Consider the following 12,885-nt stretch of genomic DNA (forward strand, 5'->3'; position numbering starts at 1 on the left):
CAGTGCTTCGAGAAAGAAGAACAACAAAAAGAAATCGGTTGATCTATAGAGAGATGGATCTAAACCTTGACACCAGAGAAGGCGTTGGCGTTGATGGAGACGACGGGGAGGCAGCGTTGGTGGAGAAGACGAGAGACGGTGGTGGAGACGATGGGAGGCATCGTTGATGGGTGGGTGCTGGTGGAGGCGTTGGTGGAGATGATGGGAGGCGTCGTTGATGTGTGGGCACTAGTGGAGGAGATGGAGACGACGAGGAGGCAGTGTTGGTGGAGAAGACGGGAAACGGTGGTGGAGATGATGGAGGCGTCGTTGATGGGTGGAGGAAATGGATCAGTCTCGTTTTGATTTAAATGTAATGATTTAAGTGTAACTTGTTTTTCTGGGAACCGTTGGATCATTTGATCCAACGGTCCCTAGGGACATCCCCAGATATGGATTCGGGGACGTCCCTAGGAGATGTAACCCCATATATATATATATATATATATTAAAAAGAAAACCTCAACTGAGGCTATTTTATTAATAAGGGGAAGAACACAAAGCTAAACTGGATACAGATAATGGAAACAATGACGCACTATGACCAGCCATCAAATCGAACAAAAGAAACAGAAAGATGCCGTAGAGAGCCCAATTTTTGTTTTTTTTAATTAGCTAGATTGCCCTATGACCAGCCATATGCATTTTAAAATGTCAAAAAAAAATTGCATTATAACATAAAATGTGCATTTGTGTAAGCATCAAAACTAAAGTTTATGGCTAATAAACAGTGGCATATATAAAATGGGTGAAGGCTTTGTAATAGATAATGCGGTACTAAACTAAATAAGAATGTTTTGAAACTAAAGATGGGTCCAATATACATTGGCCTCTTACAATAATTGTATTATTAGAATAATTTTTTATTTTTACTTTTATTTAAGTCGTCTACCTTCTCACTTATATGCGTATAAAACATGATATTTGTTTTCATTGTAAAGAACCAACTTGTTCTTGATACTGTTACAAAAAGGGTAGATATTTGCAAAATGCTGTGGTGTTGTTTATTATGTTTTCCATTTTTTTTGCTCAACCACTTCTTGTGGTTGCTGTTTGTTATTTGGTTGTTATTCTTTCATATTTTTCTTCTTATTTTGTTTGATTTTTGTAAGCTTTTGATTTGTTTTTAATGCATTCGTTGTTTATCTATTTTATAAAAATATATATATTTGCAAAGGAGATAAGAAAGTTTTGTGGACAGGGGAGCTAGAAATAGCTAATTAAGGTCCACAATACTCAAAATCAAAAACAGAATTACAGACATGACAGTAACCTCCACAAACCACCTTGGGAGGTCTAGTCCACTATGAAACAAAGAAAGCCTATTATTTTGTCTACCATATTTTGGCTTAAGTATCTGCAAGCCCATTACTGTCTCTAGAGATAAACTCCAATGTGATTTTCTGGATTTCATAGCCGAAGGGAAAATGATGAAATGTGTTCACCATCCAATGGCTACACTCCGAATAGCCGGGGTCCGTCATCACTATGTGCTTCCCACTCTTGTCTTCCGTCTGTCCACAGCGCTAGATAATCGTTGCGCATCCGCCACGAATGTCTTGATAATCGCCCCTACTGATCGAGAGACAGTCTCCGCTAGTATGCGTCTGCTCATATGGATGATGAACGATATTTTCTAAGTCTTGCCAGTTGAGCGGGTCGCTACGCCGCTCTCGGTCATGAAACCAGATCACGCCCGAGTAAAATATCTGACCGTACAGATGTGTTGAAAAACGGTATAAGGGAATGGAATAACCACTCCCGGCTCCATCTGGCCTTATCACGCCCGCGCCAAGGGTGTGACGCCAAAGCCCTATCACAAACCTCCCCCATTCGCTAATTAAAAGATGAACAACAGTTGGACAAGTGCTCACTATGCGGCTTGGGTTTAGTGGCCATTCTTAGCATCTCTCCAATGCAAATCCAATGGCAGCCACTTCAGCTGCTAGGCTTAAATCTTTGACAGTGTCTATTAGCGGCCTAAACCACAAGGCAACTCCCTATCAGTCCAGGAAACATCAGTACATAAAATTGAAATAGAATAGGAATTGTGAGAGTTTGCGAGAAGCTCCTAAATATTATCCCTTGTCCTTCTTGCATAATCTCTAATACTGCATCATGCATATGCTTTGTTGAAAGATTTAGGCTTCAGTGGCGATTTTCAAGTTGAAATCCATGTCACATCTTGCCTTCCAGATCCTGTATGCACTAATTGCCGATAGTCCTTTAAAGGTTTGACTACCCAACCTCGAATTCCATTATTTAATCAACCAAGACTCTTGAGCAAAATCAACTGTCTCATTGAGTTGAGTACTTGCGAAATTCTCAAATAAAGCCCAACATTTCCTGCTGAGCTTGCAATTCTAAATGATGTGCTAGCTCAGTTGTTTCTACATCTAGTACACAAACCAGGCACATCATTCAGGGACCAATATTAAGTTATAAAAGCTTTCATATGTTGGGACAATAGTGGAACAACCTACATATGCATGAATGTTAATTTTCACTGGAGGAGCAACAGGGATCCTCCAAAGCACTTGCTAATCCACCTAATTCTCAGCATCAAGGCATTGGTTAACATAATTATGCACCACATTTGAGATTATGGATAAAGCAGCTGCAAGAAACCATACCCAGTGATTATTTTTATCAAAGTTAAAACTATCTCAAACCCAAAACTTTATTTGTAGCTTCAACACAGAAAAATATAGCTTTTATAGTGAAAATTTCCCCAATCGTCAACTCTATTTTTAACTCTAAAACCGAATATTCTAATAATACTTTTCCCACTTCATAATTTATATATTCATACGGTTAACAAATTTAATCAATTTTAATTCTAAAAGAGCGTTGTGGTTTTTTTTATTGCTATTGATGACAATGTTTATTTGAACTATTTTTTATGTTTTTATTTTATTGTTTGTGTAATTTTTCTTAATTTTAATGAATTAATATTTCATGTATTATTTTTAAATTTTTTTTATTTTTAGTAATTAAAAAATATAAACTTAAATCACAAAGTTAATTAATTTGATTAAAATATGAAATTATAAATAAAAAACAGAAAAACAGAAAATTAGAAAAAAAAATAAAAACAAAAAACAAAAAATGAAAATAATAATAATAATAAATAGTGCTAGCTACTATGGACCCCACTTGTATATTTAATTTCTTTTCATAAAAAAAATATCTAATTTAAAATTCTCAAACCAAGCTTATCTTTCAGGGATCGTGAGCCCCCACGTTCCTGGCAACCGCAAGTGGTTACGGGATAAAATAAAATTCCTAAAATTAGATAATTTGTAGCCTACGTCTTTCGCTCGTTGTTCAACTTTGGGAGTGTGTAGCAAGGGCGAGGAAATCCTCCGTGTCGAGTGCTCATCTAGAAGTATTCGTGGTAGGTTCCTTTTTTTCCCTTCTTTGATCTATTTATTTTAGTTCTTGTTTTGATTATGTAATTCTTAGGGTTTCCTTTTTGGTTTAAATGGTTCTAGGGTTTGAAGAGTAGTCAGAAGAGTACCTGGTTTTACCCTTCAAAAGTAATCAGGTATTTTCCCTTTCTTAAATGGTTATGACACTCGAATCCATTGAATCGATAGATCATACTGTATGTGCATAAGAGTTTGTATGTCTTGATATTTTCTTAGGATTTAACTATTTTCAGTGTTTAGAATTGAAAAGTGGGTTTTTATGGGAATTAGACGTATTGCATAATTGTCAGGATTTTACATTGATGTTAGTATGTTGGTTGCTTAATTTTATTGTTGACTAATGATTGATGGAAGAATGGAAAAGTTTCTGGAAAGCAATTCTAGCAATGGCATTGTATGTTCAAAGTATAATTTGTCAATAGGATTATTGTTAGGTTAAGGATAACCATGCTATCCATTGAATGCACATATTTAGTTAAAGCCTGGCATTCTTGTTACATGCATATATATATATATATATTAAATGAATGTTGGAATGATTCTCCAGTCCTGTCACCACGTCCAATTATTTGTGGATGTAGATGTACATATATACATGCTGTAGTGGTTGGTGGTTATAAGCTATAAGCTTTACTGTCATTATGAGAATTAATTCTTAGTATAGTCCTATTAGGAATAGAAGTTAAATGTTTAGCAACTATAATTTTATTTTCTTGGCAGGGTTGACCTTGGTCATAGATTATTTTTGAAACTTGCTTGTTTAGTATCTCAAAGCCCTGTGAATTGCTAGTTAATGATTTGTGTTTTATTTAAGCTGGGATATCTAAGTCAAAGTGTAATGTTCATGTTTTAGGGCCTTTGTTCGAATTCTGATTTTAGTGTTCAAGTGGGTTCTATAGCTTGGGGATTTTCCAGGTAAGTAAATCAAGTATAAACCTGTATATGTATAATTTCTGATTACCGTAAATCATCGATATAATTATTTAATAACTTTGGATTTTATTATTAAAACCATTCATGATATTATATTTAAATGTTTTGGGATTTAAAATATTGTATCTATCATTATTTCAAAACATAGATTTGTAATTATTTAATTACTACTTATTTGATTCTCTATGTAATTGATTACGGATTTAAAATTTATTTTACAGCCATTACTTTAATGATATATTATATTATTAAACTTGATTTACTCTGAATTTCTAGAAGATGCATGGTTACGGAATCATGATCATTAATCTTAGTTGATTTCTTACATTAACTATTTTTGTCACATGCTTAATTTAATTCTAATTACTCTGATTACATGTAGCATCATTTTATTTTAATAATTGGAATTATTTTTATTAGAAAAAGGAGATCACTGAATTTTCTCTATTTTTGCATTGACAATGATTTTTGGATATGACCTATTTCGATATACTGACGTATAGTCCCCAAATTAACTTTGCAATAACCCTGTCACTCGGGGTTAAACACTGACCATGTCGACATACATTTCTGACTCTGATAAGAAACTAGTTTCGCACCGTTACGTCGGTGGATAATAACGGCCTCTGATAATCTGGCTGGGGTCATCGAGGGTAAATAAATGAACTCTGGCAATCCGACTCGGGTCACTTTGTTTAAATACATGAATTCTTTGGTTTTGTTTTCGGCATTAGTTAATTGGGGGACAAGTACACTTATTTGCTTGAAAAATTTTGCTTATTGAAATACTCTTAATTCTGAGTTTTATTTCTGCTTCTGAGTTTTATTTCTGATACTTATTGTACAATATTACACTTAAGCATGTTTTGTGAAATTATTGAGTTTTGACATCCTTATATTTTTAGTGGTTGCTTACTGGGCTGTCAAGCTCATAAATAGTGGTTCTTATATTTTTCAGATCAGGAGTAAGTGTGTGGTGGATAGCTTAGCGGGGACCGTTGAGCGAACACCAGTTGGTTATCATGTAAATAGTCTTTCTGTTGTGAACCTCGAACTGTTATTTGTTTAAGCTTTGAACCTTGCATTTTTATTTTTCATGAATCTTAGTTGTGAACCTAGTTATTGTATCCCTTAAATTCTTATGTTCTTGTGATGTTAGTACCTTATTATATCTTATTTTTGTGAGACAGATATTGAGGCCTTGTATGTCCATTGGGTCTCGACCTTATGGGTATACGGCCGTTTGTCAAAGCCTCGGGCTCGGGGCGTGACAGCTACAGTGACATACAGTTATTTTGCATTTCATTGTAGCAATTTGGTGATTTGGCATAAAAATTAGATCTTGGTTTAAGGCCACCTGCGCCAAATTTATTCGCATTACACAGAAATAACGCAAGATTGGAGATGCTTTAAAAGCTAATTCTAAAAGCTATTTTTCAGTCTAAATCACCCCCAAACAAATTGCTAAATCCAGTATTGCTTATCCAAAAATTAGCCATATTTAAAGATTCCATTGGCAGTCCATATTTATGGTTCAACCGCCTTGGACCGTTTAAGAAATCAGTAGTAGTTAGTTAGATTACAAATACTATTCCATAGGTTAAGTTTGAGATTATCAGCATACTTCCGCAATATATTTTTTTTAAACTAAGAAACATTAATAAAATTAGCATGAAACCATATATTAAAGTTTCTATATTTAAGATGCGCAAGTTGAAGCCAGTATTCATTATCCCCATTTACCAGAACAATAATATTCTTAGCCATTAGAATAGTCTTAACATTCCTTAATTTATGTAAATTAAAATCATTACCTGGCTAGCTCATCAACACATGCAGTGCATTAGACCATTTCATTGATATATTACAACCTACCTTCTCATTACTAATGGAGAAGGTGTAATTTCCTAATTTATATAATTTTTTTGCATTCTTATCTATATTTTTTGTTTGTACTATTTTTTTATGGTTTTTTTTTATTTTTTTTTTATCAAAAATGTGGACAAACCACCTATACATACTTTTATTATTTCTCAACAATAAAGAGTGATAATATCTATTATATCAGTGGCCTCAAGAAGACCTGATACTCTGATAGATATAGTGAATGTCAAGAGCAATATTGGTAAAGCTCAATGAACAGAGCTGGGTTGAGCTTGAGAGCTTGCTTGCACAGGGCCCATAACCAAATCCTAGCCCACTTCATCAACTACCGATCACCAGCAGGGACGGAACTAGGACATATTCATAGGGGTTGCTGAAAGTAAAATGTCAAAAAACTATTTCAGTCAACATAATAATTGTATTCAATACAAAATAGTGCGATATTGTGAAATTTAATTAAATCAATTACAAAAACATAAAACGTTTATCTACACACGCTCAAGCTAGAACTCTCATCTGTCTACTCAAAGGAGATAACTGAATACGATGAGTTTGCATTTTTTTGAAAACATTGCAGAATCGCCTCATTGTCAATAGTTGCAAAAACCTCTTTCTCAATATAGACAATCATGTATTTTGCTATATAGATTTAACACTAAAATTATTTAGTTATACATAAATACATTACAAATTTATGATGCATATTAATATTTGATATTTTCAATATTTTAACTCATTGAGGCATTTAATCGAACACATTGTAAAGTTTATCATTCATGTTCTATTTAATTCACCCATAAATTCAATTAATAAAATTTTTATAATTTTTTAAATTTATTTTAAATGTTAATTTATATTTTAATTTATAAAAATTAAGTGTCAAAACAATAATTTTTAAAAAATTCTACTAATAATATAATTTTATATATAATATAAATTAATTGGTTTTTTAAATTAATTTATAACATATCCATAGATTAAATAGTAATTTTTTGTAAATATTTAAAAATATCATTATATTTTAGACTATAGCTATTAATTTGTAAACAAATGATTTGTTTTTAAATAAAAATAAAAACCTAAAAAAATATTTACCAAAAATAAAAATAAAATCTATATGAAGATATAGTGATAAAGACAGATATTTAAAAAAATAAAAAAAAATGAAGAATTAAAGATAGAGATAGATATTTAAAAAAATAAAAATAAAAAAAATCTATGAATATATATATATATAGAGAGAGAGAGAGAGAGAAGAGAGAGAGAGAGAGAGAAGTAAAGGTGAGAGGGGGTCGGGCCGGGGAGAGGGGGCGAGAGAGAAGTATAAGGGAGAGAGAGGGCCGGCCTAGAATGTAGCCGCCGGGCCGAGGAGCGAAGCTTGGAGGTCCTGAGGTGGGCCTGCTGGTTGGCTGAAGGGGGGCTGATTTTGTATTTTTTTCGGCCAAGTAGAGAACAACTCCGGTGCCGAGGGGGGCTGAAGCCCCTGCTAGCCCTCCCTTGATTCCGTCCCTGATCACTAGGAACAATCACGCCATTAGAGAAGTCATTAAATTTGCAACATGCAGGTGAATTTTAAGTATGGTTTCAATTGTGTTTTGATTAATTTCAATTCACAAAATAAAAATAAAAAAATTACTCTAATGAGGGGCATGCTTCTATCTCCACAAAAATATTGTATAATTAAACCTCTCTTTTTTTTTCAAAGAATTGTTTTACGAGATACTCCCTCAATTTTATATTAATTGTTACATTAAAAAAACATTTACATTATTTGTCATTATTAAGAGTTTTGTAAACATTAATTTTTTTTTTGATATTCTTGCGTGCATTAATGAGAGTGAATAACTCTAACAAGAATAAAAGTGTCTTATCATAATTGTTTGTTTAGATGTTAGAAATTTTAATAATAATTTTAATATTTTTCCAATGTTAAAAGGAAAAACGTGGGTAGTTAATATGCAGCAGAAGCATTAACATGAGAACTCTTTCATCATTTTCTAATGATACTTCCAAATAATTTTTTGGTCAAGCCAATGTAGCGGATGGAGGAATGAAAAGGAGATATCTGAAGGAATAAGACAGCACAACAAAAAATGAGCCTCCTAGGGGAGCTGTGGGTTGGCGGTTCCTCGTCGGAGAAGCCTCAGGGTCCATCTGCGGTTGAGGAAGGCTGCGCTGCGAAGAAGGAGAAGACTTTTGCGGAAGCTGTAAGGTCGTCTTCGGGGGATACGGGGTGCAGGAAGAGTATGAAGAGCAAGATGCAGAGTAAGGCCAGACCAATCACTGGTGCTAAATGGCCTCGCTCGCCGGGGGAGCAGTCGTGTGGTCGTTGCTTCCCAACGACGCACAAGACCTCTGAGTGCCGACATTAAGTTGTGTGCCTTCGCTGTGCGGGGATAGGGTATGTAGCGGCGAAATGCAAAAAGGAACCTTGTCGGAGTCCTAATAGGAAAAGAGTTCATGTTCGAACAAAGCGATCGTCGGAGCCGGATGCTAATAATCTTGTGGAGTCGTCTATTTCAATAACAACGCGAGCGCTAGAACCATGCCCGTTATCGGTCTTGCATTCATTCCTTTCTCTCTCGTTGACGCCGGAGATCATTGCAGTGAGGGAGGAATTGGCCATGGTGGTAGTTGTCACGATTCTTTCTAGATATGTGACGGAAGCTGGTCTGAACGAGGTCCTTTCTTCTGTTATCAATCAATCGTTGCCAGCTCCGTTAACCTCCTTGAATGATAACACGTATTTAGTTCCATTAGAAAGTCGGACGGACGTGAAAGATGTTTGCAAGCTAGATGTAGTCAAGTTCTCGACTAAGGACGGGGCTTGCTCGGCGAGATTTGCTCCCTGGTCGGCGGAGCTTGGGGCGGTGAGCAGGGCTTCTAGAGAAGGAGTGTGGATACGTATTTGGAACCTCCCTTTGTATGGGTGGTGCTGGAGTGTGATATTGGAGGTCCTAAAGACGGTGGGCGAGCTGGTGGCGTTGTCGCAAGAGTTTAAAACCAATAAGCAATTCGTGTCGGCGTTGGTGCGTCAGAGATCGGGGATGACACTACCAGTGGAGTTGGAGCTCAGCCTAAGGATGCGCAAGTACCTGGTGCTTCTGACGGATGACAGGGGAGAGCAAACAAAGTATCGGAGGTCTGATCTTGGGTGATTTATCCTGTGGGAGAGGAGGGGGAGGGTGGTCTAGTGCAGTCGGTGCGATAGGCCAAGCAGGAGTGTACGGCAAGGGAGGTTAGAATTCAAGCTTCAAAGGTACCAAGGTTGGAAGTATCGGAGGGGCTGGTTGAGCATGGCTCCTGCCCTGATGATGAAGAGGTCCATGGTGGTACTAGTAAGGAGGTCCGGCAGACGGTAATGTGAACGAGGTTCGTTCGGCCATGCAGGGTCACATCGATACTCGAAGGGAGGTGGAGAAGAGACCGGCATTGGTTGAGCGAGGCTCCCACGTTGGACGACCTGGTGGTTCCTGGAGGGTTGAAGTAAACGTGGTGGAGCAGAGCTCCCACGTGACCGGTGCCATGGAACCACTGAGGCTGCTGGTTCATGGACCGACGGGTCGAAGCGAGGTGCGGGGAAGGACCGTTAGACATTCGAATGACAGTACGAAGAAGAAGAGGCAGGAAGAGACGAGAGCTAGTTTGGCGGTGCTGCAGTCGAAGAGACTCGGTGTCGAGAAATGGGTGGCTTGTAAAGGTTTAGGGTCTGATCACGGAGGTACTAGGTTTGACAAGGAGTTAATGTCGTCCGAGGTTAATGGTTTTAAAGTGGGATTCGAAAAATCCGAGGTTGTTGCTCCCACGTGGCAGAAGACGAAGGCTGGGTAGAAAGGTGCTGGCTCGCTCATGGGTTTTTTGGATCCATTAGATTTGGAAATTGGCTGAGAGATAATGGCGGCCCAGCGTATGGAGTGGAGGGGAGTGGATTTGGTCTGGATCCTTTTGTTGAAGGTGTAGCTAGGTCTAACTTGGGCCGGGCCAATTATAAAGGGGTGATTGTGGGCCAAAGTGGGAAGCCCGGGACTTCATTGGTGGATGCTAGCTGGCCAAAATCAGGGCCTGTTCTGGACAGTGACGGGCTTGTTGTGACTGGGCTTTCTAGTGAACTGGTAGAAGAGGGGATTTTTCCTGATCATATGCATGGATCTGGGATGATGAATGAGGGGGAGTCGGTTAAATGCTCATTGGGGGAACCTGGGCCTTTATTAGAGTTGGTGGATGTTTTGGATGGTCAAGCAAGGCTTACGTCGGTTCCGCTGGAGGGCTTTCAATGGCAATTCTTAGCCAATGTTTGGGTTCTTGCTCCAGTTTCAGTTCACAAGACGAGTATCAGGGGAGGTTTGGCAATATCATGCATCGGTCATAGAAGAACGTGAAGATGATTTTGATTCTGATGACTCTATATATGAGTTTGAAAGATCGATTCAAGAACTATTACCTGGGTTAAAGGAGGGGAACTCTTCGCCGTCCACTAAAGCTCCCAAGCGAGCGTCACAAAAAGCCATCATCCAGATGGAACGAGGAGGCGGGTTATGTGGCAGAGTCGCCTAGATCGACCAAGAAGAAAGCCATGCAGGATGAGTCAGCAAAAGGTATGCCTTCTATGCCTCTGCTTATTTCCGATTGGTCCAATGCTCAAATTGCTAGCTACTGTAATGCATGTGGTATATCATTTGATGGTTCTGTTTCTCATTTGGATGAATGTATTGATTATATTCGTAATGTAGAAAAGACACGTTCCTTGACTTGTGTTATCTCTAATCTAGAGAAGGCGGAGACCCCCTCGGAGGTCCGCGGTAACTAGTTAGTTGTTAATGAATATTATAACTTTGAATGTTAGAGGTATGGACAGATTGCTAAACGCTTCCTGGTTAAAGATTTTTTGAATCCCATTTTGCAGATGTTTGCTGTTTACAAGAGTCCAAACTCGAGGATTTATCAGGCGCAAAGTGGAGAGAGATTGGAGGACCTCGTTTAAACCAATTTGCTTTTCTTCTACCGTTAGGGTCATCTGGAGGCATTATTATAGGGTGGAACAGTGTGCTCCTTTTGGGTACTGTGGTTAGGAGGGGTGTTTACTACTTATCTGTAGACTTTGTTTCTAAGAAGGACAACCTCATTTGGAGATGTACCACTGTCTATGGTCCGAATGCGCGAAATCTAAAGCGGGATTTCTGGGAAGAATTTAAGGGCTGTTGTGGCGACCTAGAAATGACTTAGGTGATTTGTGGTGATTTTAATGCTATTTTTGCGCTAGAGGACAAATGGGGGGGGAATCCAAATTTAGTGGACATTCGGGATGCAAACACTATGCTGTTCGATCTCTGTCTACATGAACCGTCGGCGATTGAAAGAAGGTTTACGTGGACAAATGGGCAGGAGAACCCTGTCTGGGTTAAGTTGGATAGGTTTCTTGTTAATAGGGCCTATGCAGATCATTTCCCAAGGATAATTCAGAATTGCCTTCCTAGACTGGGATCGGACCACGTCCTAATCAGACTAGAGGTGGGGATGCATTGTGCGACTCCTAGATTGTTCCGCTTTGAGATTGTCTGGACCACGGTGGAAGGTTTCTCTGATTTGATGTCTTTGTGGTAGGGGGGATTCAAGCCCATTGGTTGCGGCGCTTTTGTCCTGGCTAATAAATTGGTGTGGCTCAGGGACCAGCTCCGCAGTTAGGCTAAGGAGAGTTTTGGATCCATTAAACTCCGGAAGCTTTTGCTGCTACACGACCTCGAGTTAATTGATGTCATCAAAGAATCCAGGAGTCTTAGCTCTAGTGAATTTATTCAAGAGCGCGGGTTGAAGGAGAGCTTAGCGGATATTCATAGACAAGAGGAAGTCTATTGGAAACAAAGATCCTGGATACAATGGTTGAGGGAGGGGAACGAGAACACTAAATACTTCCATTCAGTGGCAAATGGGAGGAAAAATATCAACTTTATCACGTCCATCAAATTGGGATCCGATTCCTTTACTGATGCCAAGGATATTGGGAAAGTTTTTGAGCAGCGATTTAGGGATCTTTTTGGACAATGAAGATCTTTTCGCTTCAAGGTGGACCTTGGCAATCTTCTGAAAAACAAAGCCACTGTTGATTTATCCTCTCTTGAGCGGCTATTTACTCTACAGGAAGTGAAAGGTGAGGTCTTCGACTTGGGAAGCGACAAAGCCCCGGGGCCAGATGGTTTCCCTATGTTTTTCTTTAAAAAAATATTGGGAGATTGTAAAAGGGGAGGTTGTGCAACTCTGTGAGGACTTCTATGCTGGCAAGGCAAACTTAGAGCGAATCAATTGGGCCAGCATTGTGCTCATTCCCAAGGTGGTGAGTCCGTTTACACCGGGGGACTACCGTCCCATCAGCTTGATTAATTCTTCTTTGAAGATTATCAGCAAGATTCTGGCCACGAGACTTAGCACGGTTATGGACTCCTTGGTTGGCCATGCGCAATCTGCTTTTATCAAGGGGAGGTGTATATTGGATAATATTGCGATGGCGGAGGAAGCTATGTTCAGCATCCACAAAAGAAGACTGAATGGACATATTCTCAAGGTAGACTTCGCTAAAGCTTTTGATTCGGTTGATTGGGACTTC

Source organism: Dioscorea cayenensis, chromosome 7, assembly GCF_009730915.1.
Source record: "Dioscorea cayenensis subsp. rotundata cultivar TDr96_F1 chromosome 7, TDr96_F1_v2_PseudoChromosome.rev07_lg8_w22 25.fasta, whole genome shotgun sequence".
NCBI lineage: Eukaryota > Viridiplantae > Streptophyta > Magnoliopsida > Dioscoreales > Dioscoreaceae > Dioscorea > Dioscorea cayenensis.